The following is a 12,078-nucleotide window of genomic DNA, read 5'->3' as shown; positions in this document are numbered from 1 at the left end:
AGTTTTGTTCAGTCGCGAGTCTGTGATGTGCGCCTCACACAGGAGTCAGCCCAGCTCCTCATCCAGACATCAGTCATATCAAAACTTGACTTCTGTAACTCTCTCCTCACTGGCCTCCCGGCATGTGCACTTAAGCCTCTCCAACTGATCCAAAATGCTGCGGCACAACGTTGGGCCTTTTTACTCTGAGGCTTTCAGCTTTCAGGAAGTAACCAAAAATAGACAGAGAAGACTGCTGGGGGTCTATTAGTATTGTATGTACGAGTACAAAGGTATGCATGTCCACACTTGACCCATTGGCCATGCTTTGCAGGATGCTTAATGAAATGAACTCATAAAAAGCACCACTCACTTCACACTGGGTGTGTGTGTGTGTGTGTGTGTGTGTGTGTGTGTGTGTGTGTGTGTGTGTGTGTGTGTGTGTGTGTGTGTGTGTGTGTGTGTGTGTGTTTTCTCTCATGTTCAGGTTCAGTGAGGCTGGTGGGTGGTGGTGGACGGTGCTCTGGCAGGGTGGAGATCTATCACTACTACGAATGGGGAACAGTCTGTGATGACGACTGGGACCTGAATGATGCTGAGGTGGTTTGCAGAGAGCTGGGCTGTGGGACGGCACAGGAGGCTCCTGGACGTGCTCGTTTTGGTCCAGGGACTGGTTCAATCTGGATGGATGACGTGGGTTGTTCAGGAAGTGAAAGGTCTCTCACTCAGTGCAAACACAATGGATTTGGTCGACAAGACTGTAAACATGGTGAGGATGCTGGTGTGATCTGTACAGGTAAGAATGGATGTCATATCTCTCATCTCAAATACATTTGTGTATATTTAAAAGAGTCCATGTCCAACACTCTTTCTTTGTTTCTTTGTTTCTTTCTTCACCCAGTTCGCCACCTGTCAGTCACTCATTCATTCAGCTCAATCAGGATGGGGTGGGGGGGGGGGGGGGGCAACTTGCTCCTTGTACATAAAATGTCTTCTTTAACGTCTAATAAATCAAATCAAATGAAGCATGATTGGTCAAGTTTCACATGACATCATAATATCTTACTGTAAAACGGGTGGAGAGGGCGCAATCCTCCATATCGGTAACTATCAATCGACAGAATGTCTGTCTGTCTATCCGACCATCCGGAACTAATCCTTTATGTTTGGTGAGGTTTTTGCCCCCCCTCCCCCTGTGTGTGTGTGTGTGTGTGTGTGTGTGTGTGTGTGTGTGTGTGTGTGTGTGTGTGTGTGTGTGTGTGTGTGTGTGTGCGTGTGTGTGTGTGTGTGTGTGTGTGTTTGTGTCTGTGTGCGTGTGTGTGTTTCTGAAGTGTAGTTGCGTGTGTGTGTGTGTGTGTGTGTGTGTGTGTGTGTGTGTGTGTGTGTGTGTGTGGTGAGTGAGTGTTTTTTGACTTTCAAACCCTCCGCTCGTTTGCCTGATGACCCCCCAACCCCCCCTCCCTGTGTAAGTGTGTGTATGTATTTGAGAGAGAGAGACGGTGACCACCTGCTGACCCCCCAACCCCCCCCCACCCCCCACCCCCCTGTGTGTGTGTGTGTGTGTGTGTGTGTGTGTGTGTGTGAGAGAGACATACTTGCTCACCCAGGCCACCACTGGTATTGCAGTTGATGCTCAGGCTACATACAGACTCAGGCTACATACAGACACGCATGCACACATGGCCATGTACCGTATAGGAGACGGTGTGACCACCGCTCAAAAATGTCTGGGTCTAACACTCTTCCAGACAGGTCCAACACTCAACAATACTACATCTGGCTTTGTCTGTTAGTCTGTTTTTATGTACGTATGTATGACCATGCTTCACAGGACACTTAATGAAATGAACTCATAAGCAGCACCACTCACTTCACACTGGGTGTGATTTTTTTCAGTGAGGAGGCTGGTGGGTGGTGGTGGACGATGCTCTGGCAGGGTGGAGATCTATCACAACAACATCTGGGGAACAGTCTGTGATGACAACTGGGACCTGAATGATGCTGAGGTGGTTTGCAGAGAGCTGGGCTGTGGGACGGCACTGGATGCTCCTGGAGGTGCTCGTTTTGGCCCAGGGACTGGTTCAATCTGGATGGATGACGTGGGTTGTTCAGGAAGTGAAAGGTCTCTCACTCAGTGCCCACACAGAGCATTTGGTGAACACAACTGTGTTCATGGTCAGGATGCTGGTGTGATCTGTACAGGTAAGAATGGATGTCATATCTCTCATTTCAAATATATTTGTGTATATTTAAAAGAGTCCATGTCCAACACTCTTTCTTTCGTTCTTTCTTTCTTTCTTTCTTCGCCCAGTTCGCCGCCTGTCAGTCAGTCATTCAGCTCAATCAGGATGGGGGGGGGGGGGGGGGTCAATGACATCAACTGCACTATACACTATGTGGGTGTATATGTGGGGGGACAAGTTGGCACTCTGCCAAGGTGCTAACTTAGCCTTTTATATCAAATTTCTTCTCAACTTCTAATAAATCAAATCAAATAAAGCGTCACTTTAAATATAAATTGGCCAATCTCCATGATTGGTCAAGTTTCACATGACATCATAATATCTTACTGTAAAACAGGTGGAGAGGGTGCAATCCTCCAATATAATTATTAATCGACAGAATGTCTGTCCGGCCGTCCATCCGGAACTAACACTTTATGTTTGGTGAGGTTTAAGCTTAAGGATTGATCAAAGCTTCATATGACTTTCAACCCCTCCCCTCCTTGGCCTGTTGACCCCCCCCCCCCTGTGTGTGTGTCTGTCTGTGTGTGTGTGTGTGTGTGTGTGTGTGTGTGTGTGTGTGTGTGTGTGTGTGTGTGTGTGTGTGTGTGTGTGTGTGTGTGTGTGTGTGTGTGTGTGTGTGTGTGTGTGTGTGTGTGTGTGCGACGCGTGCGTGCGCGCGCGCACGCGTGTGTGTGTGTGTGTGTGTGTGTGCGTGCGTGCATGCGTGTGACCGTGCGTGCGTGTGTGTGTGTGTATATACCGCCGGTATGTTCCGCATTTTCAACTGTTTTTATTTTGTGTTTGTGACACTTGCTTTGGCAATGTAAACGTATGTTTTCTCATGCCAATAAAGCTCCTTTGAATTGAATTGAATTGTGTGTGTGAGAGGGTGACCTGCTGACCCCCCGAAAACCCCCTTGTGTGTGTGTGTGTGTGTGTGTGTGTGTGTGTGTGTGTGTGTGTGTGTGTGTGTGTGTGTGTGTGTGTGTGTGTGTGTGTGTGTGTGTGTGTGTGTTTGTTTTTCTTTCATGTTCAGGTTCAGTGAGGCTGGTGGGTGGTGTTGGACGGTGCTCTGGCAGGGTGGAGATCTATCACAACAACATCTGGGGAACAGTCTGTGATGACCACTGGGACCTGAATGATGCTAAGGTGGTTTGCAGAGAGCTGGGCTGTGGGCCGGCACAGGATGCTCCTAGAGGTGCTCGTTTTGGTCCAGGGACTGGTTCAATCTGGATGGATGACGTGGGTTGTTCAGGAAGTGAAAGGTCTCTCACTCAGTGCTCACACAGAGGATTTGGTGAACACAACTGTGTTCATGGTCAGGATGCTGGTGTGATCTGTACAGGTAAGAATGGATGTCATATCTCTCATTTCAAATACATTTGTGTATATTTAAAAGAGTCCAGGTCCAACACTCTTTCTTTCTTTCTTTCTTTCTTTCTTTCTTTCTTTCTTTCTTTCTTTCTTTCTTTTCCTGTGCCCTCCAGACTATAAATAAACGGGTAAGACTTAAACAGCAAAAGACTAGGTTTTGTATATAAAAAAAAAGTCTGGGTCTAACACTCTTCCAGCCAGGTCCAACACTCAAAGCTCCTACATCTGGCTTTGTCTGTTTGTCTGTTTTTATGTACGTAATCAGAGGTGGAAAAAGTACTAACATGTCTTACTTGAGTAAAAGTATCAATACTGCAATATAGCACTCTGTTACAAGTAAAAGTCCGGAATTCAAAATGTACTTGAGTAAAAGTACGAAAGTATTGGCTTCAAAGTGTACTTAATGTAGCAAAAGAAAAAGTAAAAATAGTTTTAAAATAGCAGATCTACAAGCTCACAATGTGTTGCGATGCAAGGCGTTGTGAGTTTATACCCAGGCTATTTCCAAATAGCCTATAGGTATAAAATAGGGCTAAAGTGGATTAATGTACGTTTTATAATATTATGAATTATTTCTGCAAAATAGCTAGTAACTAAAGTTTTCAAATAAATGCAGTGAAGTAAAAGTACAATATTTGGATCCGAGATGTAGTGGAGTAGAATTAAAAGTATTGGAAATCAAAAATACTCAAGTAATGTAAAAATACCTCAAAATTGTACTCATAGTAAGTACAGTACTTAAGTAAATGTACTTACTTACTTACATCACACCACTGTACATAATATGTACGTACAGTACAGTATGTATGTCCACACTTGACCCATTGGCCATGCTTTGCGGGACGCTTAATGAAATGAACTCATAAAAAGCACCACTCACTTCACACTAGGTGTGATTTTTTCTTTCATTTTCAGTTCCAGTGAGGCTGGTGGGTGGTGTTGGACGGTGCTCTGGCAGGGTGGAGATCTATCACAACAACACCTGGGGAACAGTCTGTGATGACGACTGGGACCTGAATGATGCTGAGGTGGTTTGCAGAGAGCTGGGCTGTGGGCCGGCACAGGATGCTCCTAGAGGTGCCCGTTTTGGTCCAGGGACTGGTTCAATCTGGATGGATGATGTGGGTTGTTCAGGAAGTGAAAGGTTTCTCACTCAGTGCCCACACAGAGGATTTGGTGAACACAACTGTGGTCATAGTCAGGATGCTGGTGTGATCTGTACAGGTAAGAATGGATGTCTTACCTCTCATTTCAAATACATTTGTGTATATTTAAAAGATTCCAGGACCAACACTCTGTCTGTCTTTCTTTCTTTCTTTCTTAGTTTCTTTCTTTCTTTCTTTCTTAGTTTCTCCTTCTTTCTTTCTTTCTTTCTTTCTTTCTGTCTTTCTTTCTTTCTTTCTTTCTTTCTTTCTTTCTTTCTTTCTTTCTATCTGACTTTCTATCTAAGAAAGAAAGAAAGAATTCTTTCTTTCTTTCTTTCTTTCCCTGTGACATCCAGACTATAAATAAACGGGTAAGACATAAACAGGAAAAGACTAGGTTTTGTATATTTAAAAAGAGTCTGGGTCTAACACTCTTCCAGCCAGGTCCAACACTCAAAGCTCCTACATCTGGTTTTGTCTGTTTGTATGTTTGTATGTACGTAATCAGAGGTGGAAATATTACCAACATGTCTTACTTGAGTAAAAGTATCAATACTGCAATATAGCAATACTCTGTTACAAGTAAAAGTCCGGAATTCAAAATATACTTGAGTAAAAGTTCGAAAGTATTGGCTTCAAAATGTACTTAATGTAACAAAAGAAAAAGTAAAAATTGTTTTAAAATAGCAGATCTACAAGCTCACAACGCGCCGCGATGCAACGCATTGTGAGTTTATACCTAGGCTATTTTCAAATAACTTAGGTATAAAATAGGGCTAAAGTGGATTAATGTACTTTTTATAATATTATAATTTATATCTTCAAAATAACTAGTAACTAAAATGTTCAAATAAATGCAGTGAAGTAAAAGTACAATATTTGGATCCGAGATGTAATGGAGTAGATCTAAAAGTATTGGAAATCAAAAACACTCAAGTAACGTACAAATACCTCATAGTAAGTACAGTACTTAAGTAAATGTACTTACTTACTTCACATCACTGTACGTAATATGTACGTACAGTATGTATGTCCACACTTGACCCATTGGCCATGCCTTGCGGGACGCTTAATGACATGAACTCATAAAAAGCACCACTCACTTCACACTGGGTGTGTTTTTTTTTCTTTCATGTTCAGGTTCAGTGAGGCTGGTGGGTGGTGTTGGACGGTGCTCTGGCAGGGTGGAGATCTATCACAACAACAGATGGGGAACAGTCTGTGATGACCACTGGGACCTGAATGATGCTGAGGTGGTTTGCAGAGAGCTGGGCTGTGGGACAGCACAGGATGCTCCTAGAGGTGCCCGTTTTGGTCCAGGGAATGGTTCAATCTGGATGGATGACGTGCGTTGTTCAGGAAGTGAAAGGTCTCTCACTCAGTGCTCACACAGAGGATTTGGTGTACACAACTGTAGTCATGGTCAGGATGCTGGTGTGATCTGTACAGGTAAGAATGGATGTCTTACCTCTCATTTCAAATACATTTGTGTATATTTAAAAGATTCCAGGTCAAACAATCTCTTTCTTTCTTTCTTTCTTTCTTTCTTTCTTTCTTTCTTAGTTTCTCCTTCTTTCTTTCTTTCTTTCTTTCTTTCTTTCTTTCTTTCTTTCTTTCTTTCTTTCTTTCTATCTGACTTTCTATCTAAGAAAGAAAGAAATGATTCTTTCTTTCTTTCTTTCTTTTCTTGTGCCATCCAGACTATAAATAAACGGGTAAGACATAAACAGGAAAAGACTAGGTTTTGTATATTAAAAAAGAGTCTGGGTCTAACACTCTTCCAGCCAGGTCCAACACTCAAAGCTCCTACATCTGGCTTTGTCTGTTTGTATGTTTGTATGTACGTAATAAGAGGTGGAAAAATTACCAACATGTCTTACTTGAGTAAAAGTATCAATACTGCAATATAGCAATACTCTGTTACAAGTAAAAGTCCGGAATTCAAAATATACTTGAGTAAAAGTACGAAAGTATTGGCTTCAAAATGTACTCAATGTAACAAAAGAAAAAGTAAAAATAGTTTTAAAATAGCAGATCTACAAGCTCACAACGCGCCGCGATGCAACGCGTTGTGAGTTTATACCTAGGCTATTTTCAACCAGCTTAGGTATAAAATAGGGCTAAAGTGGATTAATGTACTTTTTATAATATTATAATTTATATCTTCAAAATAACTAGTAACTAAAATGTTCAATTAAATGCAGTGAAGTAAAAGTACAATATTTGGATCCGAGATGTAATGGAGTAGAACTAAAAGTATTGGAAATCAAAAATACTCAAGTAACGTACAAATACCTCATAGTAAATACAGTACTTAAGTAAATGTACTTACTTACTTCACATCACTGTACGTAATATGTACGTACATGTATGTCCACACTTGACCCATTGGCCATGCTTTGCGGGACGCTTAATGACATGAACTCATAAAAAGCACCACTCACTTCACACTGGGTGTGTTTTTTTTCTTTCATGTTCAGGTTCAGTGAGGCTGGTGGGTGGTGTTGGACGGTGCTCTGGCAGGGTGGAGATCTATCACAACAACAGATGGGGAACAGTCTGTGATGACCACTGGGACCTGAATGATGCTGAGGTGGTTTGCAGAGAGCTGGGCTGTGGGACGGCACAGGATGCTCCTAGAGGTGCCCGTTTTGGTCCAGGGACTGGTTCAATCTGGATGGATGACGTGCGTTGTTCAGGAAGTGAAAGGTCTCTCACTCAGTGCTCACACAGAGGATTTGGTGAACACAACTGTGTTCATGGTCAGGATGCTGGTGTGATCTGTGCAGGTAAGAATGGATGTCTTACCTCTCATTTCAAATACATTTGTGTATATTTAAAATATTCCAGGTCAAACAATCTCTTTCTTTCTTTCTTTCTTTCTTAGTTTCTCCTTCTTTCTTTCTTTCTTTCTTTCTTTCTTTCTTTCTTTCTTTCTATCTGACTTTCTATCTAAGAAAGAAAGAAAGCATTCTTTCTTTCTTTCTTTCTTTTCTTGTGCCATCCAGACTATAAATAAACGGGTAAGACATAAACAGGAAAAGACTAGGTTTTGTATATTAAAAAAGAGTCTGGGTCTAACACTCTTCCAGCCAGGTCCAACACTCAAAGCTCCTACATCTGGCTTTGTCTGTTTGTATGTTTGTATGTACGTAATCAGAGGTGGAAAAATTACCAACATGTCTTACTTGAGTAAAAGTATCAATACTGCAATATAGCAATACTCTGTTACAAGTAAAAGTCCGGAATTCAAAATATACTTGAGTAAAAGTACGAAAGTATTGGCTTCAAAATGTACTCAATGTAACAAAAGAAAAAGTAAAAATAGTTTTAAAATAGCAGATCTACAAGCTCACAACGCACCGCGATGCAACGCGTTGTGAGTTTATACCTATGCTATTTTCAACCAGCTTAGGTATAAAATAGGGCTAAAGTGGATTAATGTACTTTTTATAATATTATAATTTATATCTTCAAAATAACTAGTAACTAAAATGTTCAAATAAATGCAGTGAAGTAAAAGTACAATATTTGGATCCGAGATGTAATGGAGTAGAACTAAAAGTATTGGAAATCAAAAATACTCAAGTAACGTACAAATACCTCATAGTAAGTACAGTACTTAAGTAAATGTACTTACTTACTTCACATCACTGTACGTAATATGTACGTACAGTATGTATGTCCACACTTGACCCATTGGCCATGCTTTGCGGGACGCTTAATGACATGAACTCATAAAAAGCACCACTCACTTCACACTGGGTGTGTTTTTTTCTTCTTTCATGTTCAGGTTCAGTGAGGCTGGTGGGTGGTGTTGGACGGTGCTCTGGCAGGGTGGAGATCTATCACAACAACAGATGGGGAACAGTCTGTGATGACCAATGGGAACTGAATGATGCTGAGGTGGTTTGCAGAGAGCTGGGCTGTGGGACGGCACAGGATGCTCCTAGAGGTGCCCGTTTTGGTCCAGGGACTGGTTCAATCTGGATGGATGACGTGCGTTGTTCAGGAAGTGAAAGGTCTCTCACTCAGTGCTCACACAGAGGATTTGGTGTACACAACTGTAGTCATGGTCAGGATCCTGGTGTGATCTGTACAGGTAAGAATGGATGTCATATCTCTCATTTCAAATACATTTGTGTATATTTAAAAGATTCCAGGTCAAACAATCTCTTTCTTTCTTTCTTTCTTTCTTTCTTTCTTTCTTTCTTTCTTAGTTTCTCCTTCTTTCTTTCTTTCTTTCTTTCTTTCTTTCTTTCTTTCTTTCTTTCTTTCTTTCTTTCTTTCTTTCTTTCTATCTGACTTTCTATCTAAGAAAGAAAGAATTCTTTCTTTCTTTCTTTCTTTTCTTGTGCCATCCAGACTATAAATAAACGGGTAAGACATAAACAGGAAAAGACTAGGTTTTGTATATTTAAAAAGAGTCTGGGTCTAACACTCTTCCAGCCAGGTCCAACACTCAAAGCTCCTACATCTGGCTTTGTCTGTTTGTATGTTTGTATGTACGTAATCAGAGGTGGAAAAATTACCAACATGTCTTACTTGAGTAAAAGTATCAATACTGCAATATAGCAATACTCTGTTACAAGTAAAAGTCCGGAATTCAAAATATACTTGAGTAAAAGTACGAAAGTATTGGCTTCAAAATGTACTTAATGTAACAAAAGAAAAAGTAAAAATAGTTTTAAAATAGCAGATCTACAAGCTCACAACGCGCCGCGATGCAACGCGTTGTGAGTTTATACCTAGGCTATTTTCAACCAGCTCAGGTATAAAATATAGGGCTGGATTAATGTAATAAGTGGATTAATGTACTTTTTATAATATTATAATTTATATCTTCAAAATAACTAGTAACTAAAATGTTCAAATAAATGGAGTGAAGTAAAAGTACAATATTTGGATCCGAGATGTAATGGAGTAGAACTAAAAGTATTGGAAATCAAAAATACTCAAGTAACGTACAAATACCTCATAGTAAGTACAGTAGGCCTACTTAAGTAAATGTACTTACTTACTTCACATCACTATACGTAATATGTACGTACGTATGTCCACACTTGACCCATTGGCCATGCTTTGCGGGACGCTTAATGACATGAACTCATAAAAAGCACCACTCACTTCACACTGGGTGTGTTTTTTTTTTCTTTCATGTTCAGGTTCAGTGAGGCTGGTGGGTGGTGTTGGACGGTGCTCTGGCAGGGTGGAGATCTATCACAACAACAGATGGGGAACAGTCTGTGATGACGACTGGGACCTGAATGATGCTGAGGTGGTTTGCAGAGAGCTGGGCTGTGGGACGGCACAGGATGCTCCTAGAGGTGCCCGTTTTGGTCCAGGGACTGGTTTAATCTGGATGGATGACGTGCGTTGTTCAGGAAGTGAAAGGTCTCTCACTCAGTGCTCACACAGAGGATTTGGTCGACACAACTGTCATCATGGTCAGGATGCTGGTGTGATCTGTACAGGTAAGAATGGATGTCTTACCTCTCATTTCAAATACATTTGTGTATATTTAAAAGATTCCAGGTCAAACAATCTCTTTCTTTCTTTCTTTCTTTCTTTCTTTCTTTCTTTCTTTCTTTCTTTCTTTCTTTCCCTGTGCCATCCAGACTATAAATAAACGGGTAAGACTTAAACAGCAAAAGACTAGGTTTTGTATATTTAAAAAAAGTGTGGGTCTAACACTCTTCCAGCAGGTCCAACAGTCAAAGCTCCTACATCTGGCATTGTCTGTTTGTATGTTTGTATGTACGTAATCAGAGGTGGAAAAAGTACTAAAGTGTCTTACTTGAGTAAAAGTATCAATACCGCAATATAGCAATACTCTGTACTAGTAAAAGTCCAGAATTCAAAATTTACTTGAGTAAAAGTATTAATGTATTGGCTTCAAAATGTACTTAATGTACCAAAAGAAAAAGTAATTTTTTTTTTAAAATAGCAGATCTACAAGCTCACAACACGTCGCGATGCAACGCGTTGTGAGTATATACCTACGCTATTTTCAAATAGCCTAGGTATAAAATAGGGCTAAAGTGGATTAATCTACGTTTTATAATATTATAATTTTTATCTGTGTAACCAGGGCACTTAGGCCCGGAAACAGGAAGCCAGACAACGCCACTCTGGGAATTTCACCCAAAGAATACCATATAGACCATTTGCATACCAGAATCACAGGGGTGATGAGCAGAGACGTGCATTTCCAGTTTAAAAGAATATACTTGTTTTATTAATTCAAGCAGAATAATGTACGTAATATCAAAGGGCAAGAATAGGATTAGAAATGTATATATTTATTTCAATACAAAGGAGCTATAGTCATGAGGTGAAACTTTATTACAAGATAACCTATCAGTATATCAAGGGTTAAAATGACAATAGGCTACTGTGCCAAAAGGCTATAACTATACCAGTGGGTGGGTGTGCAGAGAGGTGTCCTGACTACAGGAGGGTGGCAAGGAGGTGAGGGGAAATGAGGGGAAAGGAATAAACTACCACCAAGGGAGCGCACGCCCAACACACTGCAAGAGAAACATACATTAGACACGCAATAAAACAAGGAAAAGAGCATGCAGACATTATTGATCATGCACTATTTAAAAACACTAAAACCCCCCAAGTACAACACCAGTGGTGACCAACCACCTGTTGGGTCTTAACTCTGGCCACCCTTCCACCTGCAATGGTATGCTGTCAGCCCTATTTGTTTAAAAGGATCCCTGGCTAATACGACAAATATGCCTTAATACATTATAATTGTCCTCTATAACTACAATGTAAAATTAAAAACACCTCAAATATTTTATTTCTTCTAGAAATAGCTAATCTTTCACTCAATAGGGGAAATGCCTGTCGCAAGTTGATGATGTCATAAATGTCATGTGTCATTTTTATGGCATGCACGTGTAAAAAAATAAAACACAAACACATTTGAAATATTGATTTGATGCTCATATTAACCATAGGAAGTACTACGTTTGTTTTTATTTGCACATGCATGCCATAAATTCAATAGGGATAGATCACAAATTACATTTATGACATCATCAACTTGCGACAGGCATTTCCCCTATTGAGTGAAAGATTAGCTATTTCTAGAAGAAATAAAATAATTAAGGTGTTTTTAATTTTACATTGTATTTATAGAGGACAATTATAATGTATTAAGGCATATTTGTCATATTAGCCAGGGATCCCTTTAAATAATAATCTAACCAAATAAACAGCTGGTTTACACAAACACAAAATAAACTTAAACCATGAACCAAAACTAAATAAAACTAAAGAGGACAAAAACAGCAGAGGCAAATACAGAGCTTCTCTAAACAAAACAAATACATAATTAA

The sequence above is a fragment of the Nannobrachium achirus genome (assembly GCF_963921795.1).
Source record: "Nannobrachium achirus genome assembly, chromosome: 10".
Taxonomy (NCBI): domain Eukaryota; kingdom Metazoa; phylum Chordata; class Actinopteri; order Myctophiformes; family Myctophidae; genus Nannobrachium; species Nannobrachium achirus.
The sequence above is the reverse complement of the archived record's forward strand: the minus strand, read 5'-3'. Positions refer to the sequence as shown.